Source organism: Synchiropus splendidus, chromosome 8 (genome assembly GCF_027744825.2).
Source record: "Synchiropus splendidus isolate RoL2022-P1 chromosome 8, RoL_Sspl_1.0, whole genome shotgun sequence".
In the NCBI taxonomy this organism is placed as follows: Eukaryota; Metazoa; Chordata; class Actinopteri; order Syngnathiformes; family Callionymidae; genus Synchiropus; species Synchiropus splendidus.
The window spans coordinates 13646095-13670101 of record NC_071341.1 but is presented as its reverse complement, the minus strand read 5'-3'; the positions used below and the strand labels follow the sequence as shown (position 1 = coordinate 13670101).

At 44.6% G+C, this 24007-nt stretch overlaps 1 protein-coding gene and 1 non-coding gene across 8 annotated transcripts in view; both read right to left on the bottom strand.

Annotated features, from left to right (window-relative positions):
• Positions 1-24007, bottom strand: part of si:cabz01090165.1 (uncharacterized protein LOC100333421 homolog) — a 167394-nt gene that overhangs the window by 113001 nt on the left and 30386 nt on the right. For 4 of the 7 annotated variants that reach the window (XM_053872264.1, XM_053872267.1, XM_053872268.1 and 1 more), the window contains exon 2: positions 855-954. The exons of the other annotated variants lie outside the window; for them this stretch is intronic. The gene's annotated coding sequence lies outside the window, so the exon portion shown is untranslated. The remainder of the gene's footprint in view (positions 1-854; positions 955-24007) is intronic. 7 annotated transcript variants of the gene reach the window in all.
• Positions 23880-23965, bottom strand: trnar-ucu (transfer RNA arginine (anticodon UCU)). Its single transcript is given in 2 exon segments — positions 23880-23915; positions 23929-23965. It is a non-coding gene; the product is annotated as a tRNA-Arg (tRNA).

Below are 24007 nucleotides of genomic sequence, written 5' to 3'. Positions count from 1 at the left end.
ACAAAAATAAATGAAAGGGGAAAACAATCACCAGTTACAGAAAAAGGCAGTTGACCTTTAAAAAAAAGAAGAAAGAAAGTAATGTTTTCATTAACTCACTAACACTAACACGTTACTGTGTTTCAGAAGTCATAGATAATACAGATATTAATATAGATGTAAAAAACAATTACAACAAATTTGACCCTAAAAAATTAGGCAGAATTTTTTTTTTTTTTTTTTAAGAAATAATACAAGCAGCAGTGACGTCCATAACTGAGCCCCCTGTAGGGAGGCACTGCAGGCAAACACTGGCATAGCAGCCGAGGAGACAAATGGAGGGGCGACACCAGCACTTTGAGCCCTTTAATGTCGATAAAACGCTTGTGTATTCATTTCTTTTGTCTGTAAAAATCCACATTGTAGTGATCAACCCCTGTGATTGGTCAGCCTGGCTGCGAAGCATCATGGGAACTGTTCAGGTTCATTTCATTTTAACCTTAACTGAGGTTATTGTTGATGATCCTGATGATCAGGACAAAAGTCAGTGCAACAGCTGCCATGCAATATTGATATTCACAACTTCACAACTCTGAATAATCTCAATCTCACCCTGCATCCATGAAAACTTCATCGGTCAGGCCTACTGCGTTTGGCCTGACCGATGGTAATAAGGTCATGGTAACACGAGTGTATCATGTTGACCCCACATTGATATTTTGGTCACTCAAAAAAAAATGTTTCTGACAACCTTGTCGCATTTTACTTGGGTGATGAGACACATATTTTCATTACGTTGACTGGGCAAGTCTTTTTTCTCAGTGCAGCCGGATCCACTGACCCTCAGCAGACGGACCAGACGTGGAAAGACATACCTGAGTTTCGTGGAATCAAATTGGAGCTCCAGTCACGTCAGCGGCCTCCGGGCAGCAGCAGCAGCAGCAGCATGACACGTTAACAAGGACACACTCCAACCTACCAGCAGAGAGAGGGGGGGGGGATGTCAGCATCTTACATCACTAATTCATTCCTGAAACTCTCACTCCTTCAGGTCGCCACCTGTGGTTTTGTTTGCCAGTGAGGGACGTCGAGCTAATTGTGTGCTGCATTCCACTTCACATGATGACTGTGAAAAAAAATATTGTTCATTCAAGATAAAAATAAGAAATATGTAGCAATAGAAAATGTATCTTCATTTAAGATTCATCTTTATTTTTAATGGGATTTTTATTATTCCAAGAACCAGATTCTTTTGTGACCAAACTAGGGACGTTTCCTCAATATTTTTCATTGTTTTTTTTTTGCCTTAATTACGGTTCACTTGTCTTGTTTACAAGTTATTATTCATCCCAATCTATTTAACAACTGGTGCTTTCTCCAAACACTCATGTTTAATAAGGTCCATGATCATTTCTCATCACAATTTCATATTATTTTTTAACTAAAGGTCTTTGAATTGTGATTTCTTTTGGTTTGCTCCTTGTTAGAAACATTATTTATTGTAATCATTTTTTTAATCAAATCTTTCTGTGACCCATTTTTTAATCCAAACATAAATCATTATAATTGCTTCAAATTTAAATTCATAAAATTCAATTTAAAATCATTAAATTAAATGTAATGATCTTTAGCTAAACTAAATGCACTATTATTATTATTATTATTATTATTATTATTATTATTATTATTATTATTGTTGTTGTTGTTATTATTGTTATCATTATTATTATTATTCCGTTAATCCTGATATTGCTTTGATTTGCATTCATCTTTTTTATGTAATTTATTCATTTATTTTTCTTTTAAGTTTACTTTAGTTAGAGTTCTCATTTTTTAAGTTATTCTCATGACAGTTATTCCCATTATCATCCACTTTCTGTCAAATTCCATATTTGTTAAACACATATTTAATAGTCATTACATCAATCCAACAGCAAAATATAAACCTCCTAATTTTGCTTTCATTTTCATATCATCTTCAGCACATTTCCCCTCAGTAGTTAGAGTCATTGACTGATCCTGACATCATCTGTAGGTGAGGTTTAGTTCATGGGGTGAAACAAAGCCAGTCTCCCCCCAGTAAAAGCTGCAGAACATCTGAGTTTATTGATTCCCGTGAGAACTGCAGCAGCCAGAAGGTAAAGCTTCTTGATGTCAGAGCGAGCGGGAATATTTACATCCACACGGCGCGAGGAGGGAGAAGACACGCCTCTGGAATATAACTGGAAAGGCTGTGGGCTTTTTAGGATGCACCTTGTTCTCTCCACTTTGTGAAGTTAAAAAAAAGAGCCAGGTAAACGGTGAAGATAAATGGCGCGACGCCATGGTGCAATGACAGCGGAGGAGACGAGGAGGAGCCGGATCTTAATGACAAACGTAAGGGAGGATGATAGGTGTGGATCAGAACCAGAATCAGAGCGAGGCCAAACTGTCAGGATCAGAAAGGTAGAGGTCAGAGAACCAAGCACCTTCACTTCACAGCTCACTTCAATAATGTGTGTGTGTGTCAGTCGCTGGTGAGCAGGGATCGTCTGCCCTTTGTTGCACAGCAGTATCATGTTTCATTCCACTAAGTGTGTCTTGGTCTCCCCTCTGGATCTCTGCCCTATGATCATGTGATCATCTCCTCTCAGGATTAAACCTGCCAGTGAACCCACAACTACCGGAAACACCCTCGGCCCCTGAGCTACGCTTCGCCTCGGGTCTGCAGATTAAAGGAGATTATATGTGTAATATCTGTGATGGATCTGTGTGAGCTGTAGAGCTCAGAACTTCCGGGTCTCCACTGATCAAGGTCACTCTGTCCTCTGCTGAGTCTCGTGTCCTTGTGGCCTCTTCTACCTCATGGCTCCTTGTCTCCTGTGTTCTTGTTGGTCACCTTGTCTCTGTTATGTCTGGTGTCCTTGCCCCCTTTGCTGCCAGCTGTGTCCTTGTTTTTTCAGCTGGACCCTGTTTCCTGCTCTACTCTAAATGCTGCATCCTTGTCTCTGCACCAATCATATGTCTCCTCATTCATCTCAAGTGTCCTCATCTCCTTTCCTGTTTGCTCAGTTCTCGACTCTGCTACTGTCCCATACCCTCAACTCATTTCCTTCTTTCCTTTTCTACGTCATGTCCTTCTCTCCTTCTCAGTTCTGCCTCTTCTTCCTATTTCCACTTCTGCCATCTTCTGCATCCTTGTCTCCTCTTTTATCTCATTTCCTTGTCTCCTACTATCTTATGTCCTCTTCAGTCTTACATCCCTTGTCTCCTTGTCTCCTCTTCCATCTTACATCTTTGTCTCCTCTTCTATCTTATGTCCTCGTATCCTCTTCTGTCTTACATCCTTGTCTCCTTTTCTATCGAATGCCCTGTGTCCTCCACTAGCTTACATCCTTGTCTCCTCTTCCATCGTCCATCTTTGTCTCCTCTTCTATCTTATGTCCTCGTATCCTCTTCTGTCTTACATCCTTGTCTCCTTTTCTATCGAATGTCCTGTGTCCTCCACTAGCTTACATCCTTGTCTCCTCTTCCATCTTACATCCTTGTCTCCTCTTCTGTCTTATGTCCTTGTGTCCTATTCTCTCTTACATCCTCGTCTCCTCTTCTATCTTACATCTTCTTGTCTCCTATCTTGCATCCTTGTCTCCTCTTGTCTTACATCCCTGTCGCCTCTTCTATCTTGCATCCTTGTGTCCTCTTCTATCTTACATCCCTGTCTCCTCTCCTATCTTGCATCCTTGTCTCCTCTTCTGTCTGATGTCCTTGTGTCCTATTCTCTGTTACATCCTTGTCTCCTCTTCTATCTTACATCGTCTTCTCTCCTATCTTGCATCCTTGTCTCCTCTTCTATCTTACATCCCTGTCTCCTCTTCTGTCTCGTGTCACTGTCTTTGCTCATATGTGTTGTCCTGTTGACTGATCACACAGGTGCACACACTCGTGCAGCAGTGATGGAAGGATCTTCTTCCGACAAAGTCATTTTGCGGGAGGTCAAAGGGTCGCCTGTCCGTCACTGGGTGCTCGCCTCTGCCACTGACACACTCCAGGCAGCTGACACACACAGCAACACACACATCACTAACAAAGCTTAGAGGAGAAAGCGGTGCAGTCAGAAGCCAACTCCTCCCAGATGTCCCAGATGGTCCTCGGTTTGTTGCCGAGCAGCTCCACGGGGACTGAAGCTGGAATCTAATCAAGATCATGGTTTTCCAGAAAAGGTCAAAGGTCAAGTGCCAGCGTCACTCTCCTGTCCAGGACTGGCTGCAGCTGAAGAACGTCCTCTGTGTCGAGACGCTGCTCAATAACCTCACCGCGCTCGGGTCCGACCAGGTTTGACTCGCCATTGATTAAACGTCAGGGCGCTCTGTCATTGGTCAGCGCCGCAGACGCTAAATCAAATCCGACCGTTCCTGCCAGCGCCAGCAGATGCCTGAAAGCCAAGCGGCGGGCCGCAAGGCCCTGTTTTCATTCAGCAAGGGCCTTGTTTCATTTACGGCTGCGTCCAAAACCCATTGGACTTGTGAGTCACAGAAACGCTGTGACTGACTGAGGCACCGCAGACGCAGCCAGGTACAATGCAGATTATTATGGAGGCTCTCCAGGTGACCATTAGGGGGCGCAGTAGACCCAGAGTAGACCAATAGAGGCATGAGGATCCCGGCGCCAGAGAGAAACTGTCGACAGCTGACATGACACACACACACACACACACACACACACACAGATTCTAATCTGGTTTCATATCCACTCTGCCACTTAAACGAAAGGCAGGCGGCTCCAGTCGACGCCGCGCGGCGGGAACACGGCCACCGGTGACAAACACATCAGTAAAATATGTGATTACTGCACGTATCGGCGGATTAAATCCCTGGTTAAGTTTGGATTCCGACCGAAACACGGAGGGTCATTGTAATTAGTTTGCCGGCGAGTGACGAGCCACGAACGTGGCCGTCGCTGATCCCATTAATCTGCTTTATCTGGCATCATTAACATGCAGTGTTAATTACCGCCGCGGCTTATCAGAAGCGCTGACGTCGGGTGACAGAGTGATCCCAGCCGGTTCCCAGCCAGCAGAGCCGCTCCCTCTATTTATGTCTTCATCTGACCTTGGGATCGGGTTCCAAAGTCCAGCAGCTCGGTCATTCTCATTCTGCAGGTCACATCAGCCAATGTGTGGAAGGGGGGCCATGTGTGGACCTTTGACTCATGTATGTGGCCCTCTCAGACCAGAGGATAAAAAACTACCACTGTGTCTGGCTCAATACGAGACTGTGTATGTGTTTGTGTCGGCTCAGTGTACCAGTGTGTGGTTTTCTCAAGGAATATGGCACAAAGAAGTAGAAGTACATGGAGAAAAGTAGCTCTAAGTCAATGCAATAACACTAGTAGTATTAGTTGCTCTGGCAGAAGGTGTATAAAGAAGTGAGAACTGTGTAGAGGAAGCAGTTGCAGCAGCAGTAGCAGCTGCTAGATGTAGTAGAAATACATGCATCAGAAAGGACAGTAATGGAGTGATAGATGAATCGTTGTACTACTGTATTAGAAGTAGTATTGTGGAGGTACTGACTTATCAAATGAGTCAGTGATGTTCAGCACTAATACATTAGTAGCACATCAATGTACTAAGAGATGATAACAGTAATGCAGTATTTATTGTACAGGTAAAACTATAAACAGTAGTTGCAGTATAATGTTGCAGTTGTAGAAGATCCGCTAGAAGTTATTTTTTATAAATAAGTGACAAAAGAGAAGAAGAAGAATTTGCAGCAGCAGCTGTTTTACTTGCAGTAGCAGTACCATTACTGACAGAAGTAGTTAAAACACATGACATGGAGACAGAGGAGTAATACATGAAGTAGTAGTGGAAGTAGTAGGAGCCTTAAATGAAGGAGTCGTACAGTATAAATACATGAGTCAGGTGAGACAGTCAGAGTCAGAGTAGTATCAGACGCAGACGCAGTAGTAATGGTAATGGTCACAGTATAGTATTTATGGTGGCAGAACTGCATGCGTCAGAAGAGACGGAGGCAGCCGGAGTGGTGGCATAATTAAATGCAGTATTGAACGAAGTACAAGTAGATGTCATCAGAGATGTAGTAGCAGCTTTACAACAGTGGAGGTCTTTATTAAAAAGTAATTAAAAGCCAGAATGTAATGAGGAGCCACATGGCAGATCCTTGTTTGTGTACAGACATGCTCCTTCCACGTCGCCCCGGGGGCCCCGCCGCGGTCCTCCCAGCAGAATGTGGCATCCCAAACAAGCGTGCGACTGAGGTGCATAAACACGGACAATGATATTTCGCATGACTCCTCGCCTCGCTGGGAGATTAGCATGTTGCCGGATGTGAAAGCAACAATGTGGCTCAGCGGCTTGGCAGCCAAGGCGTCCTCTAATCTGCGTCCAAGTTCCCTGGAGTCCGGCGCCACGCCAGGTTCTGGCATTACGCTGGAATGGCCGAGACTTCACACACTCTCGCAGTGGACCTGCCGTCACATCTGCAACCCAACTCTCCAGTCAGATAGGTGCGGCAGGACTTCAAGCGCCGTCCTACAAACCTCCGGTGGACTCCGCTGGGCCGGTTCTGCTAGCTACGAGCCAGTCTGCGTCAAAACCCTGAGTTCTTGTTTCTGGCTTCCAGAGGTGTTGTCCGGAGCGCTGGGAACCCACTATCGCCATAGATTCACACTTCCAACTCTTCATTTAATGGTGTGGCAAGTTCAGCGGGTCTCACTGGCTTTGTAGCCTCTTTTCAGAATCATGCATGCGATAAAGAGCTGCTTTTGAGCGCGGCTCTCCACCTCACTGTCGACTCACTCTGGCGCGGAGTCGTTCTGGTCGGCCAGGCGGAATGCAAAGAGGATTTAGTGAGGCGGCTTTGGAGGGAAGAGGGCTTCCTATGAAGTTGTGTCAGATGAGAGGAAAGAGAGACAAAGGAAAAGAGGCTTGTTGCAGAGGGGCCCTCGTCTGCAGGTGAACCTGTTCGTAAATCATTGTGCAGATGAAGTTTGCAGCCAACGTTACTTCGTCAGGCTGGAGATGAAGAACAGTGTCACACAGCTGCACACAGAACCATATTTAACAAGAAGCCGTTCCACATTTCAGCCAGAAAAACGTCACCTTCCAGGTGAATGGTCGACCACTTCGCTCCACTTGCCTCGAGGCTACAGAGAGTCATTCCATCTTTCTACTATGACTCTTCACCAAATCCGTGTCAGATCCAAAACATCACGGCGACAGAAGGTGGGGTGACAAAGGAGTGGCTGAGCTACGACCAGGTGAAGATCAATGGACCACAGATGCACTAAAGAAACTTCAAAAATGTCTCGTGAACTTGATCAGACACATTTCAAAAGGAGGAATAAGAGACACAACGTTGGCTGGTATCTTGAGAAATATACCTACTTCAACATGTCATATCACGTCCCACCATCAGGACCTACACCTTCATTATCTTCATCCACCTCTCACTGTTGTCTTCCTCTTCTTCGTCGCCAACATCTTTGGTCCAACTCCCTCCCTCCGTAGCTTTGTCTCCAAACTTCTCCGCATGATCATCTCTGATCTGGTCCAGCCGAGTCACTCCCAACCTCAGTATCTTCATCACTGACTCTTCTAGCTCAGACTCCTGAGTCTCAAAACACGCTACTGTCCCGTAAAGTTACTGCTCTGACGACACCGTTGTGGCCACCCGGCTTCACTCTCTCCATCACCTCCTTCTTCACTCTGGATCATTCACCCAAGTACTTTCCACTCCCTCATATTTGAAGCAAGACTCCCTTACAATCCCGAACTAGACCCTGGCTGCAGTACTGGACCTCAGTCTTGACCCAGTGATTTCTGGATTCCGAGCACCCAACTCTCACGCTGATGTCAACACTGAGTCACAGTTATGAATGTGAGCGGCTCCACCAATTATGGAGCTGTTCGGGGGTCACCGTGACATTTCACTGAGGCGGGGTCTCAGGAGAGCAGCTTTGTCTGAATTACAACGCAGCCAGCTCTTTCAGTGGCAGGTTCAGGCACTGGTGACGCGTTGAACTTTAAAGACCTTTACTTTCTGCAGCGCCATCCGTATGTTGGATCCGTAGAAGTCTCCATTCCACAGTCCCCACAGACCACCGTCGGGAATAGATCATTTCAGCAAAAGTCAGCACTTATGGAGAATTCCTTATGTAGTATAAGGGACCAAAAATTTTTTTTCACCTGATTTATTTTCATGAGACCTGTGGGGGGCAGTGTCTGAACCGACACAAGAGGACAAACAGATGGATAATAAAATGTGAAATGTGTGTGAAAAAAAGAAATTACTACTACTACTACTACTACCACTACTACTACTACTATTAATACTACTAAAACAACAACTACTCCTACTGCTAACTTTTGAATTTTCAATTTAATTTTTTCAATCTTCAATGGACTTAAAATATGAAATAAAAATGTGATTAAAATGATTATTTATGATTATAGAATAACCCCAAACAATATTTTTATTATGAATAATTTAAAAAAAAAACTTTTATTATGATTTTTTTATGATTATAAAATAATCATGATCAAAGTTTCTTTAGCTTTGATTATGCACTTTTTATGTAAGTTTCAATAAATTAAATACAAGCTAAATTGATATAAAAGAAAGGAAAAACCTTGTGATTCTTATTTTTCACTCCGACGTGAGCATAGGCAACACCTCAGAGAGTCCCTGTCCTGAGGAGCACAGCGTCACTTGGCAAGAAACCCAGAACACAAGGGTTTTCTGGGTTCTTCACTCCGTGGTGACCCACTTTAGAATACGAAAGTGAGGCGTGATGAGCAGCGAGACGTCTGTCTGCATGTAGATTCAGTCTGGGGTCAGATTTAAATGCAGTAAAAGGATTTGATCTGCAGGAGCAGAGGAATAAAAATGAGTCAGGCGGCGCTGCTAAGGAGGTGTTGCATCTGGAGGCTGCAGGTTCGGCTGCTGCCAGCGAACAGCAGATAAGCCGGCGGCCTACAAGTCACCTCGGCCCGGGATTAATTCATAAATTTTCATCCTGAGGCGGCAGCTTCACGGAGGGGGGAGCGGCGTGTTCGGCGCTCAGATCCTGGACCAGATGGATTAGCCGGATCAGAGAAGCCACAAACCTGCTCTCTGGCGTTGCCTGCACGAGATCAATATTTATGAACCAATAACAGGGTAGCTGAGGCGCTGAAGGTTCTTAGCTTTAGTATGGGCGACTGTGAGCTCAGGTTTCCCACCAGCCAATTCCCTCATGGCTCATTTCCACAGAATAACAGTTGAGTTCCCGACCTGACCACCTCCATGGTTCGCTCATCGAAACCACTGAGCCATGCTAAACCATTGAACCCAATAGCTTAGCCCCTCGTACTGTTCATTTAAACCTGTGAACCGTGTTCATCAAACTCTTGAACCTGGTACATTCAAGCCGTTGAACCGTTTAAGCCATGAACGCTGAAAGATCAAGCCCTGAAACCATCAACCCCTGAGCCTCGACGTTAGATACTTGAGCTCTGCCGGACTCAAACCCTTGAACCGTCTACATTAGATCCACGACCGCGTCGCATCAAACCCTTGAGACATGACTGTCTCCTCCTCCAACCCTGATGGATGATGTCATGTGGATCAAATCCCTGAATAATGCAAACCCTTGTTCATTTAAACCCTCAGTGTTAAATGCTTCAGCTCTGTCCACCCTTGAACTCGCAACATCCATGAACCTGTGCGATCGAATCCTTGAACCATCAAAGCTGAAACCCTCACCATGTTTGTGCTTCAGCTCAAACCTCTGAAGATGTAGATTAGATTTCTGGACATCAGAATCAGAATCAGATTTATTGCCATGGTCAGTGGGGATCCCACCAACTGGGAAAGTGCATTGGAAAATGTGCAGTCAAAACGTACGACAGTTCCGGCAGCACAGTATCACAGTATCTCACTCTCACACAGCCATCTACCACTACAGTAGCAACTATAACCCTCGCGTCGGCTATTTTGAACGGCATTCGACTTATCCAATCTGACTTACAACCGGTTGGTCGGAACCGATCCCGGTGGGAAGTCGGATGTTACTTGTATATGAAACCAACCAACGTGTGCGATCCGCCTGTAAACATCAAAACAAGAACTATTTGAACATTTGAACAGTGTTTGTCAACTATTCAGTCCCTTCAACATTGTTCAATCAATTCTTGGCAACAACAAATCCATGAACCATCAAAGCAAGACTCAAACCCCTGTGAACTCTGTAAGAGCTTAAGCTGGGCCCAACTCAAACCTGCAGCATTACACTCAGGAAGACATGCGATCAAGCCCAGAACCATGACCTGCTCAGTCCTTGAACCTGGCGTGATCCAAGCCGGTGTGTTTGATACTGCTTTCCAACTGAAGCCCTTAAACCTTCTACATTGAATCCACATGTGTGTGATCAACACCATCAAACCATCAACCCTTGAAGATTGTCCGATCAAACCTGTCCACCCTGAACAACCAAAAGTTGCACCTTCAGTTCTTGAGCTCAGTTCAACTCACACCTTAAGTCTTGGACCGTGTACCTCTTGACCCCCCAGTGTGTGCAGCGGGACGCAGCTGAATGGCACTACAAACATGAATAAAGAGAGAAGACAAACACACTCTCTATTCATGATATTCCTCTTTGACTGTCAAAGGAGAAAGTCCTGACCCAGACCCTGGTGTTGGTCCTCGTGTCCTCTGACCTGATGGCCTCGAGCACAAGGACGCAAACTGACTCTCACACTAAAGACCCTGAGCCGCGTCGAGAGGCAATCATGTTCTCCCGCCCAGAACCGTGACCGCTGACCTGAAGTGGTGCCTCTCCGCCGGCAGTCTGCCTCAGAGTCGCTCATAAATTTTAGATTTTCAATTTATAGATACGACCTTTATGAAAAATGCATGAGAGCAACATTTACGTTGTCGGTGACAAAGCTGCCGCCCAACACAACTGAGCAAAAGGAAAACAGATTCCATCTGTCGCCAGGTGAGTCTGTCGGCTTCTGTCTGTGAGACCCTCTTTTCTTCTCGGCGTCCTCAGGTGAGAGCCACCGCCTCAGACTCAGAGGAGCCGCAGAGTGGAACCACCGGAGAAGAAGTGGCTCCCCGGCGGACTCTCATGCAGTCTGTTATTAATGAGGAGATGAGTAGCATGAGGACCACCACAGCGCAGCACTGACGCCGACACATTTCATTCGCGTCACAAGCCTCAACTTCTGGACTAATTGCATCAAGCAGATGTGATGATTTGCTCACACTTAAACGTCAACGGGTGAAGGCAGTTAGCTGTTTAGCGCCGCCGGCCGTCCTCCTGCGTGCTCCACCTAACTAGGTGGCAGCGCAGCAGAGGCTGACACGAAAAGCCTCGGGAGCCATTAAGCGATGGAAGTGTCAACAGAGTTAGCCGTCCAAGCTCCAACGTCTCATCTGTCTGCGCGTTCTACTTCCGTTTTCTCCTCGCATCTGTCTGCAACGCCACGCTGTCACTTCCCATCTGCCTCCTTCGCTTCACGCGCCGCCGTCTGAAGATGTGACACGTTCTTCAGACTCAATCTTCACTTTTTTATTTCCTCCTCACTTGCAGGCACGATTTCCCTTCCTCTCACTGCTGGCCACTTTAGGTTCTTCTGCTGAACAGCTCACGGAGAGCATCGGTAGATGGCAGCTGCTGCTAAAGTGCTTCGCGGCTTTTGTTGGCTCAGCCCTGTCACGACCACTCACGCCCAGAGCGTGGTTAACTTGCATCACACGCGAGGCCTGGCCGTGTGACTTTGTGTTGCAACCACTTTGAAGTTATGGTTTCGACTTCTTGTTGCAGAAGATGAATCGTTCTTACCTGCTTTAATCTCATTATAGCATTATTTTAGGTGGCTTTATTTTTTACACCTTTTTATAGTTTCTTATTCTTACATGGGGTCCTTCCACATCAGATGTGCATTTTATGCGCGAATATTTCCTTTTTTTGTCAGGATTCATCGTCATTTCACGGAGCAAAATTGTTGCTTATATTTTTTCGGTCAATGGCCAATTTTTCCACAGTGTTGTCCAGTCGAAACGCTTGTCGTTGACACATCAGGAAAGACAGGAAATCTGCCTCCAAATTTTATCAGTTTTGTGTTGTTTATTTGCGTTGCCGTCAGTGTGCAAATTCTTGTACTGTATTTTGTATCTTTTCGTATTAAAATGGTCTGAAATAATGAATATATTTTGTTGTGAGTTTTATTCCTGTAACCACCGTTCTATTATATTTTTGCTTTTTATTTAGTTTGTTCATCGTTTTTTATTACTGCTTTCCTCATTTTTTATTATTATTTTTTTTATTTTCTGGAAACATGAAGTTATTATTAATTATATTATATATTACATTTTTTTGTGTATGCCTTTCATAGCGCTTCTTTTGTGCTGTTGACTCTTTTATAGTGGTCCAGATGGAATTATTATGTGACTATATTTGCGACTGTTGTAATAAGGACCGAGTGAAGGAACAAATACGATCAAGTAAAGCGGTGAGCAACAGACGATCGAATCTGGAGAGAGCTCTGAGCGAGGGGAGCTCTCCGTGGTTCTGAAACTATGGTCGCTGTCTCTGGTCCTGAAGTCAGGCTCTCTCATGGGCCTCAACATCCTCTTCAGGAAATGAGGTCACTCTCTCCCTGAGATTCCACGTCACATGATCTCAAAGTGTTCCTCAAAGGTGTGAAGACACTTGCAAATCTTAAGGTGTCACCAAAACAACTCTAAAGATCTGTGGTAACTTTACACCCAAATCAAAAGTTTGCTTCGACTCAGAGGTCGACAACATACAGTCCGAGGCCATGGGAAGTGTGTCAATTTTAAAAATAAATCAATAAAATAAATAAATAAATGAATAAATAAAACAGAACCTTAAACATTCATCATTTTCTCAGATTTTCATTCATTACAAAAAAAGGGGATTTTCTATATAGTTCTTCAAAATTTACATCTTTTTTTCAGAAATGAAAAAAAAAACAAATCTCAGGGGCGAATGCCAGTTGCACGTGTGAACTGAGGAAGTCCATCTGTTTACAGATCAATGGGATTGTCGAACCACACGCCCCACTGAAACATTGAGACCCACACTTTTTTCTTCATCTCTCCGCTTCAAACGGACGATTCAGCAGCTTACGAGTACAAAGAGGCCAGAGAGTCAATCCTGTTATTAAGGTCGTTCATCAGACTATCGAGGCGCCGCGCTCTGGTGGGTTTTACTAAGGGTGTGTGTGATGTGTCGGCGACTAATATGGCTTCATAAGGTGCAATTTTTCACGCAGCTCTCGTCCTCATCCTTCATCCTTTGCCAAACGAGCCAGCGTGACGGAGCAGTGTGGACTGATCAATAGTGAATATTCTCTGATCATTGATCTGGAAGCACCTTCAGGAGCGAGAAGAGACCAGGACGGGGAAGGTGTTGCAGCTGTGGTGCTTGACTGGGTCCAGTTGGAGTGGAGCGCTGTTGAGTAATCAGGTACTTCAGCCTAACCATTATGACCAACAGGCAGAAATATTCTAGACTCTAGACTCAGAATATCCTTTTTTATAACCACCAGTTATGATTTATCTATTTTCCCCTCTTGAACAAACACTTTTTATTTTATTTTACTGTATTTTATTTTTTATTTAATGTCCTGTTTTCATTTAAATCATTTACATTTAACATTTTAGAAAAAAATGACTTTTACATTTTTATTCATGGGATGTCTTTTAATGTATTTTTTTGTTTATAAACATGTCTGGTCTTTTAAAAATTTAATATATGTCTTTTTTTTATTTGTTCATTTCATTTTTATTTATTTGCATTTTTTTCTTCCTAACCAAACAAACCAGTTTCACTTCCTGAGGTTTGTTACTTTTTGATAGCTAAGTACCGAATAAATGTTTTATTTTTCAATTGGCACATCCACGTCCATTGAATAAAGTGACAAAGTGGACAAAGTGAGGTCTGGGCCTCTTGACTTGGACTGCTGCCTCTGCGACCGGACCTCAACTAAGTCCTTGAGCATAGATGGAAGGTTGTTATATGTGGTATGTAAATATCCACCAGGGGGCACCCAGAAACGATAATCCAAAGACTCGGATGACTTATTGACTCATTCACTACTACGTGACTCAAAAGGACAACATGGACTCGGCTGGCTCATATGAGAGTGACTCATCTCCTGTGAGTCCCAATGACTCACAACTGTTGCGTTGCAGCACATGCCAGACTCATTTGTGCACTAGTCTCTGTGCGGACCGTGGAGTTGACAACTGGGTGAGTGTCACATATGCAGCAGAGCCCCGCTCACTCAGGAACCAAAGCTTCATTATGATTCCCTGCTGCGCATATTGACTCATGGACCATGACGGCGGTTCCAATTGGTGATCGAAAACGCGCACTGATACGTGATGGTAGTTTGTTGTTTGTAGAATCACTCCAAAGCAAAAAACGCAGGTGCAGTGAAAGAACAGGTCAGTGACAAATGCAGCTACAAACTAACAAACCTCAAGCGGCACCTGAGGGCCGACCATGGAGAGATTTGTTTGTAAGTGAGTCACAACACACCGGATGTTGATACTATCAGTCGGGCATGAGTTGTGATACTGTACATACACAACTTTTCCCACATTACTCTCAGTGCAAAAGAGCTGCTCATGGTCCTGAATTAGCTTGGTTCATGCTGCTGATCTCCAACTTAAGTTAGCTGGTTGTGCTATGATGACGTGGGTGTCAGCACAAATGCAGACATAAAACCAAACCCTAACCCTAACAGTCGAGATGCCTTATAGTTTAGGCCAATGATGAGTGTGCTGTGCGCCATCATGTGGTTAATAAGCAAAAATAAAAATAAGCAAAATGATGTATTGAAACACAGTTTTTGTCGACTGGGAACTACACAAAAGCTAGTGAACTAGACATGACTAAAATGTGACTAAAACTATTCCGTATTTTTGTCCAAAAGACGAGAACTTTGAAAGCGACAATCCCAGGTGTCATGTGACTCTTGGGAGGACCAAGTCTTTCACGACTCACTCCCACTGAGTCTCCCCAAACTCTGAGTCAACAGTGGTTGAGAACTGAATCCCCCAAACAGCTGCAGACAACACCTACGGTGAGACCCCGACCAGAGCCACAGAAACGCACGTCACCACGCTTGTGTTGGCTCAGAAAACTGCTGTGAACGTATTAAAGTTGCATCATAGCAGCGAAGGTTCGTCCTCCACCTCCTGTGCTCTCCTCTCATCCCGGACACAAAGGGCTTATTTTTAGCTGAGGAACCCAGAAGGATGGAGCCTCAGACTATTCATCAGCTTTTAGAAACTCTAGTGTCTATATATATATCTAATATATATATATATATATATATATATATATATAACCGTATATGAACCGTTTGGTGAAGCAAGAATCCTGAAGTGACCTGAGCTACTCAAACACTTCCAGTCATGTTTAGAGGCAGAAACGGACTGCTTCCGGATCATCGACAAAGACAGTCGACAGTTACTCTCGATGAGGAGGAGCAGAGATGAAGAGGGAACGTTGACCAACCACATGCTGGAACCACATTGAGACCAATGTACGCTGCAATAGTGGGAGTGAGGATGTGGAACTCACTGAAAAAGGAAATGAAAACCTGCAGAACATGAAGGTTTTCAAGAAAATGGATCTGACACAGAAACTTCTAGATTACTTTGGAGACTATCAAATTCAAAATCCGGTGAAGGGTAGCCACACACAAGGACTAAAATAAACACACACACTCATATTTGTATCCTTATTTTTGTGACCTCTCATTGCCATCACCCTTTCCCCAGCCTCTCCCCCTAAACCTGCCTGACAGGGCTGCTCAAAAGCAGCATGTGGCGCCAGGCCGTGTCCCACCCTCCAGCTCTGGTTTCTCATAAGCTCAGATTTTCAGAGGAATAAATGAAGCATGGATTTGTCGGGAGACTTGTCTGCCGTCAGCTGCGGTGCTGCTGGTGAAGATGACGCAGGTGGAGCCGGCAGAGAAGCGACAGATGGAGGTGGCGACACCCAGCCATTGTCATTCACACGGAGACCTGCGGCGGGTTGGTCTCCGGAGATTCATAAACTCAACATCTGCAGCAGGTCTCACCTTCACACGTGATGGCCTGGAGAGCAGCCGCGGCCGGCCAATTATCTGTCAGCCAGCCAAATGTCAGCGATCGATGAGCGGACGGCCAGCGAGCGGGTGACACCTGCACTTGATGGAAGACAGCGTCCTGACATCATATCAGTCGAGCCGTGACACAGACGCGAAAATTAAAACCTCCAGGGCAGCAAGTTGCACAAGGTTTTTCAGGACAGATCAAAGTCCTCAACCTGCCTTACCATCTCTGCTCAGTCATCTGTCAGCACAACGTTCATGAAATGAATATGTAAAATACAATCAAAATTGCTCAATAAAAACAAATACATTATTTATTAGTTTTTTATTACATGCTGTTTTTGGTTATTATTATTATTATGCTGTGGTTGTTGTTTTACAACTTTCAATTTCCAGTCTACTTTTTCTAATAATAATAAAGAATAACACAATTCAAATACTTATTTTAAAATTAATTAACTTTTTTTGGGATGAAAATAATTATAGTAAATTATTAATAATTATAATAATAATAATAATAATAATAATAATACAGATTAATGTACTTTTTTAATTTTAGACATTTTATTCCTGTGTAAAAAAATCTCAATAGAAATTGTGTTAGAATATTTTATAGTTTTATAATAATATTATAATATTTATTTATTTACCAAATTACTTGCCTTTTCTTCATTTGAATGTGATAAAATGAAAAATCATCATGCTGTATTCTATTTTATTTTATTTTATTTGTGCGTGTGTTTATGTAAGTGAATGACTTCCTACGGCGGTGGCAGCACCTGAAGGCATCACCTGGTGCTTGAGCTGTCAAAGCAGAGGTGAAAAATTCAGTTTGATCTCTGGAATATTCGTGGACAGGCGAAGACATGGGGGGGTTGTTCTCGCGTCAGATGGCAGAGGGAGGTGGAGGCTAGATTCCCGCCACTGCTCTTGTTTATTAGCGTCGCTAATCACGCGGAAGCGCCGTTCATAAATCTCATTATCTCCGCGAGGGACTCATCAGCTGGACACGCCCAACTCATCAGCACAGCCAGGTCCGATTCATCAGCGCCGGCTCGCTCCGGCTTCATCTGGGAAGCAGACGATTTAGCAGAAGAGCAGCCGTCTGAGTTGGAGACACGGCTGACGACACCAGGGAGCAGTAACAAGGGTTCAAGACAAGAGGCCTTTGAAGTGGCCTGTGGTTGGTTCTGGTCCAGACCCTGGCGCCGTCTCATCCATCCATCCTCCACCTCATACACCAGCAGCTGCACCAGCCATCCCTCATTCTGTAGATCGCATCTCCCACATCCTTCCCTCCCTCTCTCCACCCTTCCTTCCAACCATTCCTCATGCTTGTTCATCCATCCATCCGTCGTTCATCTGGTGTCCTCATTCTCGCGCCTCACGTCAGGTGACTTGTCCTTTCTGTTCATTTTTAGTTACCAAAATCATTAACAGCTTTGTGCTGCCATGTGTTGAGAGAGAGCAACACAGGGAATTTAAATATCTCACATGATGACACACACATGTGAGTTTGTTTCGTTACTTTTGTGGGGACCTCTCATGGACATGACCGTTTCCCCAGCCTCTCCCCCCAAACCTAACCATCCAAAACACATTGCTCACCTGAACCAGGACTCTGAACCAAACTGAAACCCAGTTAGAATAAGTTACTTTTACTGAGGTTTTAACTAAACCTTGTGAGGACCGGTCCACAATTTCTTCACAAAGCAGCGTGTCCTTACAAGAAGGTGGCTTGTCAAGACTTGGCACGGAAGTATGGCAAAACATGCTCACACACACACATGACAGTAATGAACAAGTGAAACAGACGGTGATCAAATGAAAACACGGGAGATTAACTGTCTTAATTAATTAGACTGATAAAGTTGTTCTGTGTGTGTGCGTGTGTGTGTGTGTGTGTGTGTGACACGTCAACGTGTTGTTACCAGATGTGTCAGTGTGTGTTTAAAACTCATTAGCGGCGTCAGATGTGATGGTCAGCAGCTGGAGGATGGCGGTGGCCTGTTGCCAACGGCGACGCTCACACGGCGGCAGCGACCTGTGTGTTTGTGTGTTGTGAGTCAATTTAGAGGCCGGATTGATCCCAGTAGACGAGAGGTCAGAGGTCAGATTGGCTACGGAAAGGCTCCCTGGGTGCCGGCTTCTAACAATTCCTGCAGGCCAGACGGAGCTATCAGAGGAACCAGTGTCACCTCTGGCTGCAGCTGCTCAGCTCCAGGAGTGATCCGGTCGCAAGCTGGAGTTCAGAGGTCAACGCTCACGTTCATCCTTCCACTGCTGACACTCCTTTCTCCATCCATCACTCGCAGCCTTCATCCATCAACCTTGCATTCGTTTATCCACCCATCCTTTCTCCTTCTTCTTTCCATCCATCCATTCAAATACTCTTCAAACATCCATGTGTTCTCACTACATCCTTTCCCTGTATTATTGTCCTTCCTTCCATCATCCATCCATTCCTCCACTGTCATCCTTTCAGCTATTACAACCATCCGTTTTCACTAGTCACCTCATCCATCCAGCAATGATTTTGTCTTTCCAACATTCCATCTTCCCTTCACCCACTATCTGTTCATTCACTAATGTCAGCGTCATTCATTCTTCAATCCGTCCAACAACATGTCTGATCTTCCCTCCATCTGTTTCAATATGAATCTTCCACACGCGCACTTCTGCCTTCTCCGTCTCTCCAAGTGCTGCTGTGGTCCGACTCCTCCTCGCTGCAAACTTCCAAAAACATGTCTCCTCCTGCTCCTCCTCCTCCACTCCCTCCCCCCAGCTCCGTCAGAACTTCCCTCCTCCTCAGTCTCCTGGCCATCTGTCACGCCTCACTGTTAGATCATTCTGCAGCTCACGACTGCGTCTCTGAGGGATCCGGACAGTTCTTCAGCATTCCGGCAGCCACACACACGCCCACACACAGTCGTGTTTCGCTACCCTTGTGAGGACCTCTCATTGCCATAACCCTTTCCCCAGCCTCCCCCCCACAAAACACATGGCTAACCATGTGTTTTCACTCTGAACCAAAATGAAATCCACATCTACTGAGGTTTTAACCCTCTAAACCTTGTGATCACAAGAAGGTGTTTCGTCAAGACACAAGTGCGGCAAAACCACACTCACACACACACACACACGCACACACACACACACACACTGCTTTATTAAATTTGTGTCACGAAGATGAGAATCAGCTTTAAGCCTGATAATCTTTGGGGAAACAGGCATCAGTCCAGACGGCGAGCGCAAATGTTTGACTTTCCCTCATGAGCCACGGAGCGAACGCCAGCCAACAGAAAGTTCTGAAGCTAAATCTCAATTAGGCAGATCTGAGGGGATTAAACCAGAAAGTTGTGTTTTGATCTCTGCAGTGTGGAGGACGATTTAGCCGCCGATCCGTGCTGCTCAAAGGCACCAAGGAAACCACGTCTCCTTCCAAGCAGGAAGGTCCTCGTAACTTTTGATGGATCATCCATCCATCATTTGCTCAGCTAGTGGCCCGCCCACCTCCTTAACATCCATCCATCAACCCTCTCACGTCCGTCCACCTGCTTCTCTTTCACCACCTCCATCCATCATTCTTTTCCTAACCACATTCCTCAAACCTATCCTCTGTCTGTCAATCAATTATTCATCCCTTCAGCCCTCCCTCCAGCTGTACACAATTCATGTTCCTACATACAGTTCATTCTTTCATCCTCCACCCAACATCACACTGTCTAGCTGTCCATCTATTCAGTCCACCAGTCACCCCTTCGTCTTTCTCATCCTTTTTTCTAATCATCACTTGGTCCATCATCCGTCCATCATCCTTTCATCCCTCTCAATATCACAACACCATTGTTTCATATATCATCCATCCATCAAGCACAATTTATTATCCCTCCATCATTCTGATCATCCATCAATCCATTCTTTTTTCTTTTCTCTTTCAGCTTCTCCCTTCAGGGGTCACTACAGCAGATCATCCTCCACCATCTCACCCTGTCCTCTGCTTCCTGTTCTCTCCTCTTCACCTACAAACCTCATGTCCTCCTTCACCACCTCCATCCTTCCTCTCCACCTTCTGCCTGGCAGGTCCAACCTCAACATCTCCCTACCCTACCTACCTATGTCCTGGCTATCTCTCCTCTGTACATGTCCAACGCATCTCCATCTAGCCTCTCTGACTTTGTCTCCTAAACACCGCATATGCTGTCCCTCTGTCTACTGCTTCCTGATCCTATCCATCCTGCTCGCTCCCAGATAGAGAACCTCAGCATCTTCATCTCTGCTACCTCCAGCTCTGCCTCCTGAAGCACACCTCAGCACGGTCTTATACTTGCCATACATGTCCTGTACCACTCCAGACTTCCTCAAACAATACCACAACTCTTCTCTTGGCACTCTGTCGTATGCTTTCTCCAAGTCCACAAAGACACATTGGAGCACCGTCTGTCCTTCTCTGTACTTCTCCATGAACATCCTCAATGCAAACACAGCATCTGTGGTGCTCTTTTTGGGCATGAAGCCAAACTGTTGCTAACTTCTGCCCTTCGTCTACTTTCCACTACTCTTTCCCACAACGTCATCGTATGGCTCATCAACTTGATCCCTCTAAAGTTGCCACAACACTGGACATCTCCCTTGTTCTTGAAGATGGCACCAGCACACTTCTCCTCCATTCCTCATGACAAACAAAATCACCAGTCCATCCATAAATCCACTTATATTGTCCATCATTCATCCAACCATCTTTCAACATCTGTGACTCATCCATTCCTCCATCACTACTCCTCCATACTCAACCTATCCTCTGTCAATCCACACACACACTCATCGTCCTAACAACGTATCCATTCTTATTTCTGTCATCCATCAAACTACCATCGTCCCTCCATCGACATTCATTCAGCATTTTAGAATGGACCCGCTCATGAGTCTCTAGTTTACTGCGACGGCTGAGAGGAAAAAAAAAGAAACTGCGCTGGCTTCGCTCGGAATTAAAGCGCCAAAATCGTCTCATTTTTCTCCGCAGATACAGAAAGAGGCAATAAATGACTGTGATGTTTAATCGACTGTTAATACGCTCAGTTGGACAATTAATGGGCTTCAAGAGCTGAGCGTGTGTGTGGGTGTGTGTGTGTGAGACACTTAGAGTCGAACAAAAATCTGCAAATAATAGCTTGCGCAGAGTCTCAGCAGGCTGATCTGACCTTGATTTACTGAAAACAGAACCACTGTGTGTGTGTGTGTGTGCGCGTGTGTTTATCAGAGTGAGTCTGTGTAAACGGCTGCAGAGATTGAGCGAGTGAGAGTTGTTATCAGACGACAGTGAGGCTTCCATCTTCACTTCTACAAGACGACTGATGGACTGAAGGAGCTGATTAAATGTCTGCAGCATCTCACCATACACACACACACACACACACACACATGCACAGTGGAAAGGAAAAACATCAATTACAAGAAGAATCTCGCTGTACTCTGACTCAATGACTTGCTTCATTGCATGTTGTTACATCTTTGTTACAGCATTCTTGTTGAAATAGTCGTTTGGGAATCAATACGACGGTGTAAAGACTTCTCTCTCACCCAGATCCAGTGGAGTCTGAAAGACCTCATCTCACCAGCAGTCCTGGGTCTGCCCCCGGCACACGTTCTACTCTGACTCTCTCCTGGACGACTTTCGGCTTTTTTTATATTAAAAATATAATATATTTTTTTAATATTAAAAATATTATATTTTTTTATATTTATTCCCTTTTCAATGAATAGATCAAACCCATAATGTAATGTTCAGTCGTCACTTGTTTAATACTGGAATGCTGTGTTACGACCTGACAGGTCGCACCTCTAGTCATCGATTACATGTCGAGGTATCCGAGGTCCGGCAGCGCTATTGGCTGCTGATAGCGCACCTCGAAGCAAACTCGGCTTCTTCTCCAAAACAACAAACTCCATTAGCATTGGTTTCGCCCACGGTTAGCATACCTTTGTTAGCCTCTAGGTAGCGCTCGAATTCGGCCCAGTGATTTGCGGCCAAGTGTCTTGTTTTAATGCTGCGTCTGAGTCCGAGGGTGCGCACATTGCGAACTACAATTCAGCTGTCATTTTCCTGGACTGTGAAGGATTGCGACCGCCATCGTGGCTGGCTGCAGGTCGACTTTTCCGCAGAAATGCCTGCTTTGTTTTGTCATTTTCACATCCTGATGTAAAATTTTAAAGAGTAATACCATTGCTCACCATGTATAAATATAAATAGCATCTTACTGAAATAAATAATCGGCTTATGCCGATTTTTTGATCATTCACTTCAACTTTAAAGTAACATTGAGAAACTAGTGTGTATACAGTATATATGAACTTAGATGCATTAGATTTTAAGCTTCTTGAATATGCGATTTTTTTGTGGTGAGAATTCTGAAGTGTAATTGAGTAAAAATGAATTTCACATTATTGGAAAAATGGAATTGAAAAATAGAGAAAAATGTCTAACATTGCTTCATGATTAGCTTTGCTGTTTTACTGTGACCTGTGAATTCAGCCATCAGGCCACATGTGGCCCCTGGTCCCTACTTTGCCCACCTCAACCTTACCCCAGATCAGGTAGGTTGGACACGGTCTAACACGGCCTCTTGGGACCAGAGTTGAGGGACACCTGTCAAGGTCTTCAGTTGCCTCCAGACAGAATTTAGCAGCATTAACCAAGCTGTAACTTTTGGGACAATGGGAGGAAACCAGAGCCCTTGGGGAGCACACACAGACGCCAAGAGAGAACAGAGAGAGAGCCACAAAAAAGAAATCAGTCCCTTGTTATAATCTGGAACTGTCGCTCCAAAATAAAGAGGAAAAAAACTAAATGAAATGAGAAAACAGACGGAGGATGACTCAGCACAAACTCACATGCTTGAAGATGGAACAAAGTCAAAGTTCCCAGGCGAACGAAGGCGCCAGAGTAAACAACTTAATACAGCAATCACGGGTGACATTTAAGAAGCTGACGGTAACTTTGTGACAAATGGATTAATGACATTTAAGGTTTCTCCGCAGCTCGACGCAGGAGCAGATCTGCGCCGGCTAAATCTTTCATAAAGAGCAGATTAGAAGTTAAGTCTGAGCTTTAGCACGGCTGCGATGACGGAGTGGAACTCACAACGCTGCGGGAAAATCATCCCCCCACGTCCAAAGTTTTATCACAGAGAACCGTCACCGGTGAGTCACCGCTGGCGCAGACGGGTGGCGGCTTCATCCACTTCATTGAGGATATAGGAGGATATAGGACATAATCTTAATCTTAATTCTAATAAAAAAGAAACAATATATACAAACAATATATACATATAAAATATAATACTATTTCATCGGACATAGGAAGGAATTTCAGTAATAATTATGGCAACAAAAAAGTTGAATTGAAAAATAGAGGCATTTGACAAGTAGAAACCAGTGTGTGTTCCAGTGTTCAAGCTCACGTTGGGCCTCTGCAGTGCCGGCTCCACCAGCTTGGATCATGATCATGAGGATCATGAGGTTCACTCTCGCCTGAACAAGCACAGAGTGGTGCCAAGATGGTTAAACTATGAGAATAATCAGAATCCTAAAATAACTTCCCAGTCCTCTGCCCTGAAAACCACTGCACCACAGGCTAGAATTGCAACCTGCTATAGAAGTGTTGACACTTGTTTGAAAGGGTTTGATACAGAGTTGTTGGACTCAATGAAGACCAGTGAACTTTGTTCTTCACATTCAGTGGACGAACCCGACACAGATTGTTCACGTCATGTTTATATAAAAGCAACTCTGGTGGGACTCGAACCCACAACCTTTGAATGGCTTCACATACCTAGAAGTCCAATGCGCTATCCGTTGCGCCACAGAGTCATGCGAAAGTAGCGTGACTCGCATATAATGCACGGTTAAATC